This window comes from Tursiops truncatus, chromosome 1 (genome assembly GCF_011762595.2).
Source record: "Tursiops truncatus isolate mTurTru1 chromosome 1, mTurTru1.mat.Y, whole genome shotgun sequence".
NCBI lineage: Eukaryota > Metazoa > Chordata > Mammalia > Artiodactyla > Delphinidae > Tursiops > Tursiops truncatus.
In genome coordinates, this window is record NC_047034.1 from 151,032,851 (window position 1) to 151,045,798 (window position 12,948).

Here is a 12,948-nt window from a genome sequence, read left to right on the forward strand (position 1 = left end):
TGTGGCCGTGCCACACGGCATGCGGGATCTTAGTTCCTCAACCAGGGATTGAACCTGTGCCCCCTGCAGTGGAAGCACTTGAGTCTCAACTACTGGACTGCCAGGGAAGTCCCTCAACAGTCTTTATTTAAGCTCATCTAAGGTTTCTACTGAAGCAAGAAAGCACTAAGCCTAGTGCCAGAAACCTTACTACTTAAATTCTAAACATAACTGGGTTCCAGATGGTCATACTTACTGGCAGGTTATTACACAGTATCCCACTACTCTAAGAATGAATAATGTAGATCCCTTTCCCCAATCCCAAACAATGCCAAGTTCAGTGTTTGAGGGTGTGTCTGTCTTGAGCTCCAAAAGGTTAAGTATGAAGCCCCTTTTCAAACTGCCTACAGGAGAAATCATGCTTTCCAAAAGACTATGGGCTGGAAGTGGCTGCATACTACTCTCCCTAAAGATCTGCTCACAAAGATACATTTTCAAATTGGCAGCAGAGATACTCTTCCTTCAAAAACAAAACATGTTTCTCCTTGCTGTCTACTACAACACCATCTTTCAAACAAGGGCTAGATCATAATATAGTTATAGTGTATCTGGGAAAAAAAGGAAGGCAGAGCAACTGGTATAAGCAATGAAACTTAACAGGAAGGCGTGACCAGAACATTTAAAAACCTGTTCCTGTGGAATAGAAATGGTATGTGAACATCTTACTTCACATAGTTTCTTCCTCATGCCTTTACTGATATTCAGCTTACATGACATGTATGTCTATACACTGGCATATATGACAGCAACAAAACACTATCAGTATTTTGTATGATGGAGAAAAAAGACCAAATATTTTAGTGAAGTATTCTAAAGCAAGGGTCCACAAACTACAGCCCACAGGCCAAATCTGGCGTGCAGCCTGTTTTTGTAAATTCAGTTTTCCTGGAAGACTGCAGCCCCCATTCACGTACATTGTCTATGGCTGTTTCCACGCTACAACAGTAGAGTTGAAGTGCTAGAACAGAAACTGTATGACCCACAAGCTGAAAATATTATCTGGCCCTTTAGAAAAATAAAAGGATCTGATAATATAATGATGGGGAAACTGAGTGTCAGAGGTTTGAAAAGCTTGCCCTAGATCACACAGCTGTTACATTGCTTCCTCACCTGTTCAACCTCCATTAGGAGTAAACTAGGCCAGCCCTCTCTACCCCACAGAAATATTTGTTAATCTCTCTGACACTCCAACCTAATGAAAGTAAATAAATTCTTGAAGGAAGAATGACAAGTACGTAACTGGGTTTTCAGACCCTGAGCCTCAAAGAGAATTCTAACATGAGCTGCAGAAAGAATAGTGCCTGTAAGTCTGAGCTAAAACGTAATCTAAAACAAAGAGCCATTTTGCTTACTGGATCCCCTCTGAGACTCAGAAACTCTAAGAACAATCTTTTGCCCAGCTTCTAGCAGGATCCTGTGTTAATGTATGCCCAGGAGAGGTGAAAAGTGTGATTCTGAAGAATGTTTCAAAGATGCCAACTTAAAAGCTTTAGAGTTTTACCCTCAATTGATCTTCACTCAGCTCAGTGCCAAAGATATCAGTATCATTCCAATTTTACAGATAAGAAAGCCGAGGATTGGGTATCTTACGTCACCTGCTCAAGGTCACAATATAGTAAATAGTGCAGCTGGAAATACAAAAGCTCTAAAATTCTGTTCTTGATTTAGTACAGATCGTTCATTCTCACTTTTTGTTGCTTTAAGGTATGTGTATATTCAAACTGTCCAGGGAGATGAGCAGTCTCGGCTTGGATCACTGACTCAAATCCTTAACCCAGAAGATCATTTTTATCCACTTGCTCACAAAATCTCTGTGGCAATCACAGAAGATGCTAATGGCACTGCTATCTCCTATCATATAAACATCCTTCTCTTATTTCTCTGTTGTCTCTCTCCTTGCTCCATCACTCTCTTTTCTATTTTATCCTCCCTCTTGCTTGTCTCTAGGACAGTCAGTAGCACCTCTGAATACTCAGCAGCAAACAGTGGGGGGCAGTAAAGTACAGGGTAAATACATAAATAAAATGTATCGGACCTGGAGGTTCTTGCTCTCTGGCTACTAACTTGTCACTTAACTTCTTGAGGCCTCTTTCACCTCACAGGGCAGCTGCAGCACATAAATGGGAAAGACACATTAGAAGGCCTTGAAAAATACCAAGCATCATATAAACGCCAGATGGCATATCAAAACCACTGCTCAGAGCTACACAAGACATCTACTCCTGGCCTGAATAGTCTCAAACACAGTACCAAGCCCAAACACAAATCTCCCTCACGTATTGTAACAAGTAACCCAATTTGCTTCTTTCTCCCTCTAATTTAGACTACTTACTTTATTATTATTATTTTTTTTTGCGATATGCGGGCCTCTCACTGTTGTGGCCTCTCCCGTTGCAGAGCACAGGCTCCGGACACACAGGCTCAGCGGCCATGGCTCACGGGGCCCAGCCGCTCCGCGGCATGTGGGATCTTCCCGGACTGGGGCACGAACCCACGTCCCCTGCATCGGCAGGCGGACTCTCAACCACTGCGCCACCAGGGAAGCCCCTTACTTTATTTTTAACACGTGTCCTAAGAGTCCTGCATCACATGCATGGAAACAGATGCAGTAAGAAATCTTCTTCCATCTCTTTATAAGCATAAAATAATTTTTAAAGCCCTTTAAACAATTAAATTTAGAATGAATGTACTAGTTCCAAATAAAGAATTCAAGATGGAAATGACTAGGAATGCTCTTAACTTAAATCCTTGGGAATGTCAATGATCAGTAGCCATGCAGGCTCTCCCTCTAGACAAATCCAAAAATATAAAAATGCTTAGAACGTGTCTCCTTGTACACCTCAGACTTCTGTAAGCTAGAAGTATGTGGCTGTTTTGTCTTGCAGAAGGAAGGCAGAGGAGACCTGAAGTCTAGGCAGCATCCTACCCCATCTGGTCCCACCAACCAAGAAAAAGATTCAACAGAACACTGAGCTCTGAAGAGAGCTCTGGCTGCTTCTATCTCCATCCAAGATCTTGGAGTAAAGGGAATATATTCTGAAAGCAGTAATTTTTGAGACTATCTCATGGACTGAAACCAACTTTTTAAAGATTTTTGGGACTAGCACTGATAAGAAGCTTGCTCTCACAGTATGTACAACTATAAGAAATAAATATACCCAGTGACCACTAAACTTTTTTCTCCCCAAGAAACCATTCCTGGCACCCAATACATCTATTTCTACAATTATCATATTCACTTTCTTCACACGTATATTGAATATTATTATTATTAGGCACATTATTTCTTAAGCCTAAAATTTCCATGCTCCTATTTTCTCCCTCGTTCTTATGTAACTATCTTTGTTTCTGACACATCCTCAAGGGAAACATGCCTTGCACTAGCGGAGACAGTCAGTAGCACCTATGAATAGGACACATCTACTGAATAAACAAACACAAGCTCCTCAAGAACTACTTCAAGACCCCAAGTATCTTTGACTTTACTCTGGGTTCTTTTCTTTGAAATGTGCATACGGGGAAATCCCTTCGCAAGTACCTGAGCTCAGCTGTGCAATAACCTTTGGTCGTAATACAATGGAAAAGTCAAAAAAGAGTAGGGATGGGGAGAAACCTGTTCTACTTTAGAAAATGTAGCAGAAGTGTACATAATTATCTAATCATAGACTCCACTGGAAAATGGAATATTGTGCAGGTGAGTTAATCCATCTAAATACTGGAGAATTCTCGATTAAAAACCTGGAGGGTGTTATAAAAGTGCCAATAAGAGCCTGGCTGTATTGATTTGGCTGTATGGGTTCTGCTGATTCACAGACACACAGAATTCTGCACTCTGCTTACTGTCTTTTAGCATTGATTTGAAAGTTAAAAGAAAGCAAGCAAGAAAGGACACGAGAATAAACAAATCCTCCAAGTCAACCAAACTCTAAATCTCCCACCTCCGTGTATACAGCTGTCAGGAACAGAGAATGTAAAGATCACTTCAAAGAATGCAAAGCAACTGAGATGGTTATGCTAATCCCTTGCGTTTGTACATGCTTTACACTTTGGAAAGTAGCTTTCTTTACATTATCTCATTTGTTTCTCACAGCAAACACAACACAGGTGCTAAATATTCCCATCTGACAGATAAAGATACTTTATCCAGGTAGACTGAGGGACTTGCCTTAGGTTACAGGGCAAGTATATGCCAGAGCCAGAACCACAACCCATACGCCCTTATTCTCAGTTTTGTGCTCTTTCACGGCATGTTCTCTTCCCTCTTTAGAACTGATAACTCAGTAGATGACTAAGAATTTAAGAACCTGTGGATCTTCTCAGCCTGGAACATAAATCCATAAAGCCTTTTATCTTTAGTTTTCCTGATCATTCTCCTGGACAAAAGTACTCCAGGGACTTCCCTGGTGGCATAGTGGTTAAGCATCTGCCTGCCAATGCAGGGGACACGGGTTTGATCCCTAGTCCGGCAAGATCCCACATGCCGCGGAGCAACTAAGCCCGTGCACCACAACCACAGAGCCTGTGCTCTAGAGCCTGCGAGCCACAACTGCTGAGCCCACGTGCCACAGCTACTGAAGCCCATGTGCCTAGAGCCTATGCTCCGCAACGAGAGAAGCCACCACAGTGAGAAGCCCGTGCACCGCAAGGAAGAGCAGCCCCCGCTCACCACAACTAGAGAAAGCCAGAATGCAGCAACAAAGACCCAATGCAGCCATAGATAGATAAATAAATAAAGTACTCCAAAATGCCAAGATGTCAGATTCTTACACATTTCGAAGTGGAAAGCTTAAGTTTTTCAAGCTTGTTAAAGCTGCAGTTGCCCACAAGCACTGGGACTTGGGGATATCTGGCCACCAACCAAGAGTAGAGATAAAAAGGTCCAGTAGATCAAGTTCACTCTCTGGGGGCCTGGTGATGAGAAGTCACTCTATCTTTTCACTATAGTTCAGAGCAATAGCCTTAGCCTAGCCCCCCTTACTGGAGCTGTTTTCATAGCTGCACACTTATAGGAGGAATCATCTGGTTAAATTCTATGCAATGTTTCAAAATTACAGCCTTTGCAACACTGTGAACATGGTGACAATGTTATTCTAATTATGCAGCCATTACTCTCAGAATCAAAATCCCTGTTCCAACTACCTTACTAGGGATAAAACTAAGATTATAAATCACAGCTAAAAAATACAAAGCAACTGATTATTTAAGAACACCATGACTCATCTAAAAACATCAATCTCTGTGGTTCAAGATAAGAACTCAAATATAAGAGGTGCCCAATATATACTACAAAGTATAGATTTGCACAGCTAAAGAACACTATAGGCTTCCCTGGTGGCGCAGCGGTTAAGAATCCGCCTGCCAATGCAGGGGACACGGGTTCGAGTCCTGGTCCGGGAAGATCCCACATGCCATGGAGCAACTAAGCCTGTGTGCCACAACTACCGAGCCTACACTCTAGAGCCCGCGAGCCACAACTACTGAGACCACGTACCACAACCACTGAAGCCTGCACGCCTAGAGCCCGCGCTCCGCAACGAGAAGCCACCGCAATGAGAAGCCCGCGCACCGTAACGAAGAGTAGCCCCCACTCACTGCAACTAGAGAAAGCCCGCACACAGCTTTCCCAACGAAGAAGGAAAGGAGGAAGGAAGAAGAGAACACTATAGAACACCTAACACAATTCTAACTTCATATCTATTTGGAAATCCTTCAACTAGTTATCTGACCTTAGTGAATTTAGGATTAACATAAGACAATTTCCCAACATTCTGGTAGTACTCATACTAGTATATAATCTATTTGCACTATGTTTCATTCTGAAAAGAGGGTGGTGTTCACCTATCTTGTTTGACAAAAACTTTAAAAATCACTCCATTAACTGCAAAGTACTATGTTTCATACAAACACATCACATTGCTTAACTACCTTCAAGGGTAGTTTCATGGGCATTTGGCCAATTAATTACCAGTAGAGAAATAATCATGGAGTTCAAGATATAAATAACCAAGTAAGATGGCTGGAAATTTACCACTATTTCTCTAGTGAAAAGTTTCTTATTGCCTTTATTTTAGACTGAGGATAATTACAACATACCTAGCCTAGAAATCTGCTAAATCCTACAGATGAGGCTATCCTAGTCCTGGTAATTTATTGTGTGTGCTGCTCTTCAGTGTTATCATGACCATGTGGATATAAATTACGTGCTAAGTAAATGTTGCCAAATTCCTACTTGTGTATTTATGGTTGGCTTCATGCAGAATGCTGTCATTGAAGACTTTACAAAGCTAACACCAGCAAGATTAAGCCTGATGCAACTCAGGAAAAAAAGTCTTTGCATTGGATGGAGAGGTGGGTGTATACTTAGAGCTTAAACAAGTCTTTGCATTGGCTGGAGAGGTGGGTGTATACTTAGAGCTTAAACAAGTCTTTGCATTGGCTGGAGAGGCGGGTGTATACTTAGAGCTTAAACAAGAAAGCTTGAGGTTATGCATGCACACACACAGACATAAACATATACATAACTAAGCTCAAGGAGCTAATGCATAGCATTTCAAGGAAATACTTGTACTTCTTCAGAAAAAGTGAAGGCCAGATCGTAGGGCAGTATTTCTAAACTTTTTCAGATCAAGGCACACACAGAAAATGTGTTAGTATTAGCTTTCTGAATATTTAACCTATGGGCTGATACTGATATCCTCGCTCAGTTTAACTTGTGACAAGATCGTGTATCACGCACGGTACTCTAAGTATTCAGAGGAAAATGTGGGGCTAGTAGCGATACCTTCACTTTGTTGTGTTTCCCTAGATAAGGGAAGATATAGATATTCTCTAGTTTTAACTAAATTAACATTCCAAAAAAGAACAAGTGACTTTTTAGAGTGAAGAATACTAACTCATATATGACAGCTGCACACTCAGATAATAGGGGTACACAATCAAAAGAGCTTAGAGAACACTGACCTAGAGAACTCTGCCACGCTCATTTCTAGATGTCTCAACTGCAGGGGCCAAACTTTTTTGCGTTTCCATCATTAACAAGAAGCTTTATTCTTCTGGTCCTCTGCCCACCCTCTCCCTTGATTCTCCCATCCATTCTCCAGGTTCAGCTACGATCTTTATGAGCTTAAATTCCAAACATATGTTACCAATTCTGGTACTTCTCCAAAGTTCCAGTCCTGCTTGCTAAACATCTCCAACTGGAAAGCCACCCAGAACTCAAACTCCTTTTGTCTAAAATTGCATCTATCTTCTTCTTTCCCCAAACCTGCTCCTTCTAACTTTTCTGTTTCTATCCTCCAGTTTCTCAGGCTTGAAATCTGAGTCATCCTAGACTCTGTTCAATTCTAATCAACTGCTAAACTTTGTAATAACAGTGTCCATCTCCTGACCTTTCTTCACATTGCCACTATCTCTGTTCAGGTTCTCATCACTTCCATGTAATAATAAAGATGACGGTAATAGCTAATGCTATTCATTTAGGAGTGTGTGCCAAGTATGGTTCTAAGCCTTTTACACTGCTATCTCTTTTCACCCTCATAATAATCCTAAGGATTGTGAACCTAGTATGTGAACTCAATGCATAATGTTCACTGTTTCTACTGTCCTCTACTCATTTCTACATAATGATGCTTAATAAATCTTATAAAAGCACAGCTCTGATAATGCCACATCAACCTATTACCCAAAATCTCCAATGGTTTCCCATTATCAAGCAGAGACAGTTCAAATTTCTTAGCCTGGCAGTCAAGGCCCTCCAATATCTGACCCCAACTTACTTCTTCAGACTTCTTTCTTTTGCCACTCCTTCCTGTCCCTAACTCATCTCCTTATGTTCTAAGCAGACTAGACCATTTACTGCTCTCTTCAGCCCACACTACACTTTCTGAATCATGACCTTCCTCCTTCTGTTCCCCATGCCTGAAGTGCCCATGTGCCTACCTCCCTGAGTCCAACACCCAGTTAACTGCCTTCCTTCATTGCTAAGCCAGAAGAAAAGGTCTCCCCTCCTCTGAATTCTGTGTCCTTTGCTTGTACTTTCCATAGCAGTTTCATATACTTGATATACATCACCTGTCTCCCCTATCAGATTGTTAGATCCTGTAGTAAAATTTTATTTGTATACATTTTTAAAATCTCCACATAAATGAGACATGCATGCAGGTGAATTAGTGAAAGAACTATAAAGCGTCCAACTTTAGTATTTTCTCAATGGCAAGAACTATATAGCTTAGGTAGATAAAGGAAAAATTCATTGTGTCTGGATATTTCCAGTCAAGAGGGTCTTCTCTTTAGTTTTCTATGTAATTGAAACTATGGAGACAGACCAAAATGACAGTACCTCCAAGAAAAAAAGGATAACCAAGTGAATCAGCACTGCTGTTTGCTGTGGTTATTTTAGTCTCCTTTCTTCCTCTGAACTAAGGAACACAAGGTCACAAGCTATGTTATGCCACTTTAAAGTTAAACATTTACAAGCTTATTTTTTTCCTTTAGTTCTGCCTTTACACTGGAATTTACCTTCATTTCTTATCCTCAACTGCCCTTTTTCACTGCAGGGTGTAGAACTGTAATTTAATTTATAGTAAACACTCTTAGAGAAAAACTTTTGGTCAATTACTGAACAGTGGAGTCTGGCTTTGGGATGCCGAGGGGAGTGACAGGAAGATAAGGGTGATAATGCAAATAGAATCTAAGTTCTAAAGAGCCAGGCCCAACAGAGGCAGCAGAAAGAACAGAGTAAAAAGAAAACTAAGCTTCTGGAAAATGCAGACATGAGGTGGATACCATCCAGCTGTGTCTACTATAATTTTCAGTCACAGTATACTTCAGGAGTTAAATATAACATAAGTTACATAATTCAAATTCTTGTTGTTTCAATAAGCTGTACTTTTTGTTCAAATATATGAAAATGGTAAAAAGAGAAAAAATTTTAAATTTCAAGTAGATTATGCTCTACCAGAGAATATGCAAAATAAGAACAAAAATCAAACCTACAAGTACCCAAACACACACACGTGCAGATACATAATACTACTTTGCTGGTAGTAAAGATTAAAGTTAGCATAGTTAAAATATTATTTTGGGAGTATACAGACAATGATTTCTATTTCAGTCTTGTCAAATCCTTAAAACGATCCTGGGATCTTTGTTTATTAAATACAGGTTGGCTTTAAGGACACACTCGAAGAAGCAGGCCCAAACTTGTTTGGGAATTAGCTTGTTCTTGAGGCGTGTTAACAACAACAAGACTAACTGGCATGCAGGTGTTGTATTTGTGTACCTTAGTTTACTTCCTTGTAATGCATATAAGTGACCCAGCTCTCTGGGACAGCTTAGCCAGCTGGGTACAATTAGCTTCCTAGCTTATTCTCAGCTTTCTGAATAAGCAACTGGCTGAGGCAAGAGATCTTCAGATCCCAAAAGGGACAGTAAGTCTGCTGCCACAGAAGACTTTCTAACCACCAGACTCCACATGAAGACTTCTGAACCTCTTCCATGGCCCACTTTCTCTCTGTTCCTTCTGTGTTCAAAGAGCAAACCTGTACAGATGTACCAAAAAGGAAGACAAATATGAAAAATAAGAAGTAAACACGGCCTAGAGGAATAAAAGAAACATAGAATAAACTAAGCAGGAGTTGAATCTCTGACCAGCCACTAAAAAGGCCAGTCATTAAAAAGCTGAAAGACTGAGACAACTAACCTCTCTGGGTCTCAACTTCCCCACTTTACAACAAGGGAACTAGGCTAGATCCCTAAATAATTTCCATTAGGCTAACTTAAGACTATATAAACTCTGTATGCATATTTTATTGGGAATAGGGATAGGCAAAAATAACTTCTTTCACTAAGATGACCGTGTATAAATGACTAGCTTTAAAAATGCTTTTTGGGTTACTGGAACCTCCACAAAAGTATATAGCTTCTTTAAAAGGAGACCCCCATCTTGTTTTAGGAACAAAAAGTTCCCAGTGACCATGATTGCTGTTTTCAAACATACACATCCCTGAACTAGAATTTTATCTGCAGAGGTCAATGCCAATTTTGCCAAACCTTATTCCATCTTATGATTCTTTCAATGCACAGAAAGGAGGCAGACATCAATGCTGACTGACCATGCCTGAGAGGAAATTACTTAATAGGACAGGAAATCTAATAGATCACAAAATATCCACTACCACCACCCCCAGTGGGGGTGGGGGAACCCTAAAAATAGATGACACCAGGCATGTAAAATGGGTGAGAAAGAAACCTCCATGGGTTCCCGCCATTTACCCTGGAAATGTATCTCACAATAGGTATCAACTGTGAGAAATGCATTCCCGCATTTATATTTTGATGAGACCAAGTATTTTTTTTTAAGTCTTCATCCCAACATTTATTAGCTTACTACTACTTTGCAAGCTAAAACTACCTCCCAAGTTTGAAAACTGACAGAAAAGAGATCATATGACCACAAAGCAAACAAAAAGTGGCTCCCATTTACTTTATAAATATTTGGTACACAAACTAAAAATGTTAACCCCTGCTTGGTAAACATCTGAAAATATCACAACCTACCTGCCTTATATTGCAAATCTTAGTATCCAATCAGAACAGGTTCCTAGTTTTTATTCTGGGAGGTTCCTAAATCTAACAAGGGTTTTAAAAATATCAGTGTTCTCATTTCATCTTGTTCTAAGAGGCCCTTAATTTTTGACAGAAGGGTTAAAATTCTTCCATAGGAATCTTGGTAAAGGAATGTTTGATGGTCTCAATGTCTGCATTACACAGGGTCCTGTCAGCATAAACAGGTATATGCAGGTGAAAGTATGTGAAACCAGATTAAAAAGAGATGTACCAGGTTTAAACAAACTATTTCGTAAACATATTAAAAGAATGGCATTTTCTTTTTGATGTCACAGCTAACTCCATAAGCATTTAACCCCTAGTTTAGACTAGTAACAGCTAACGTTAATGCAGCACTTCACAACTTGCAAAGCACTTTGACATACATGATCTCATTTGAGACTCACCACTAAATAGAAAGGTGCTATTTTTAGGTTCCATTTTTACATGTGAGGAAGCTGACACTAAATGGCTGACTTGCCCAAGCTCACAAAGCTGGTGATAGCTGAACACAGGTCTGCTTTTGCTACTGCACAATGCTGCCTCAAATAATGTAATCAGAGTAAACAAATGCCCAAATCTCAGACCCCATCTAAGTCTCCCCCACCAACACACGCACCCACCCTCCAGCCTAAGTTATAGTTAGCTGTAGGTCTTTGCTCCTTATGGAAGTAGAGTTTTCTTCATTTCTCTGGGAAACATTTATTTGGCTAAAGTGTTAAATGAGGAGATCATATTAACACCATTCAACATATACTGGAAAATATCTTAGTCACCAAGGGCTCTGCATAGGCATGCCTAGGTGCACTTCCCCAGGCAGTAGGGCAGATTCTCAGAGTCCATGACCCTAAGAAGGTTAAGAACCCGGGCTAGAGGCAGTAGCTACATATCTTTCCAAGAAGCTAAATCCACCAAGTTCTTAATTTAAAGAGTTCTATCTAGGCCTCATTCTGTGAGCCATTTACCTTCTGCCTCCCCCGCTCCAGGCCTTCTCCCAGGGCCAACAGGCTCATTCAGTATCTACAACTGTTTTTTAAATCCCATTATTAAAAACTGGAGTAACTGGTAACATATAGATCAATGACTTGTAAACAATAAATTTAAAATAATTAACTGTTAAAACGTAATCTTTAACACACATGCCTTTCTCTTAGGACTTAACTTCCCAGAATGACCGTTGCCTTTTTTTTTTTTCCCAGAATGACTGTTTTCTTACCATAAGCATTCCAATTTCCCAAAAGAAGTTTCACAAACATAACTACCTTGAACTCCTGAAATACCATTCTTCACTAAGAACCCTCTAAATTACATAGAAGACAAGGTAGCATGCAAGGAATTCTGAATCTGTTAGGCAGTTCACTCAACTATCATACCAAAAAGGATTTAAATTTTTTTTGCTGGGGGGAGGGAATGAAGAAGAGTGGGAGAGAATGAATACAGCCCCATTGTCTTATTGCTTGAAAACTCCTAATTTGAATCTATAACATATTCCTACTAACCACTGGACTTGAACATCAGAAGTACAGCTTCTTTTCATCTTAAATAGAGCTTTTCAGTCCAAATCTGCATAAACAAACTTTGTCCTTCAATCTTTCAACTCCTCGGCAGTTTTTCAAGGTCACTTTTGCGAACAACGACAGAGGCCTGCATCTAGCAACTTTGACTGCTACACCACTCCAATTCCAAGAGCCCAAAATCTAAACCCCTATCGATCCTCTCAGGTAAATCCTTTACTCAAGGGGAAGGCAAACCAACACCCTCCAAACTTCTCCTCTAATAGGGCCTGCTCCTCTTCCCCACCCAAAGGCTGAGTGCTGCCAGTTCACTGCTCCATACTGAGTCTGCTGCAGAAATGTTCCAATGACCTTCATTCCATATTTGCAAATAAAAAGAAAACAAAGAACTGCTTTTTCAAATCAAGTGTATTATAGATCTTAGTACACGGCATGGAAGATTTCACTATTCACAAGAATAGGCTGGTTACCAATTAGCCAGCAACCTACATTAGTTTCATATCCCTAGAGAGGGAAAAAAAAATACCAAGGGCAAAAGACAGGGTGCCTGTACTCTTAACTTTCCTATTCACAAACTGCAGGTAAATTAGGATTTTAAAGATTTCATACAGAAAATGAAAAGCGTTTTGCTCACATCATTTAAAGGAACCAAATCAACACCTGACAAAATGTGTGAAACTGGCAGAAAAAGATCTGCTCTTGTCACTGCCAATATAGTGGAGATGTTTCTAACCAGCATTATAAGCTAAAATGAGCATTTTAAAACAAAGATTTTTAATTAATCGGTACT

The 12,948-nt window shown here is 40.1% G+C and overlaps 1 protein-coding gene across 4 annotated transcripts in view; it reads right to left on the reverse strand.

Annotated features, from left to right (window-relative positions):
* Window positions 1-12,948, reverse strand: part of NFYC (nuclear transcription factor Y subunit gamma) — a 63,107-nt gene that overhangs the window by 36,840 nt on the left and 13,319 nt on the right. The window lies entirely within an intron of this gene.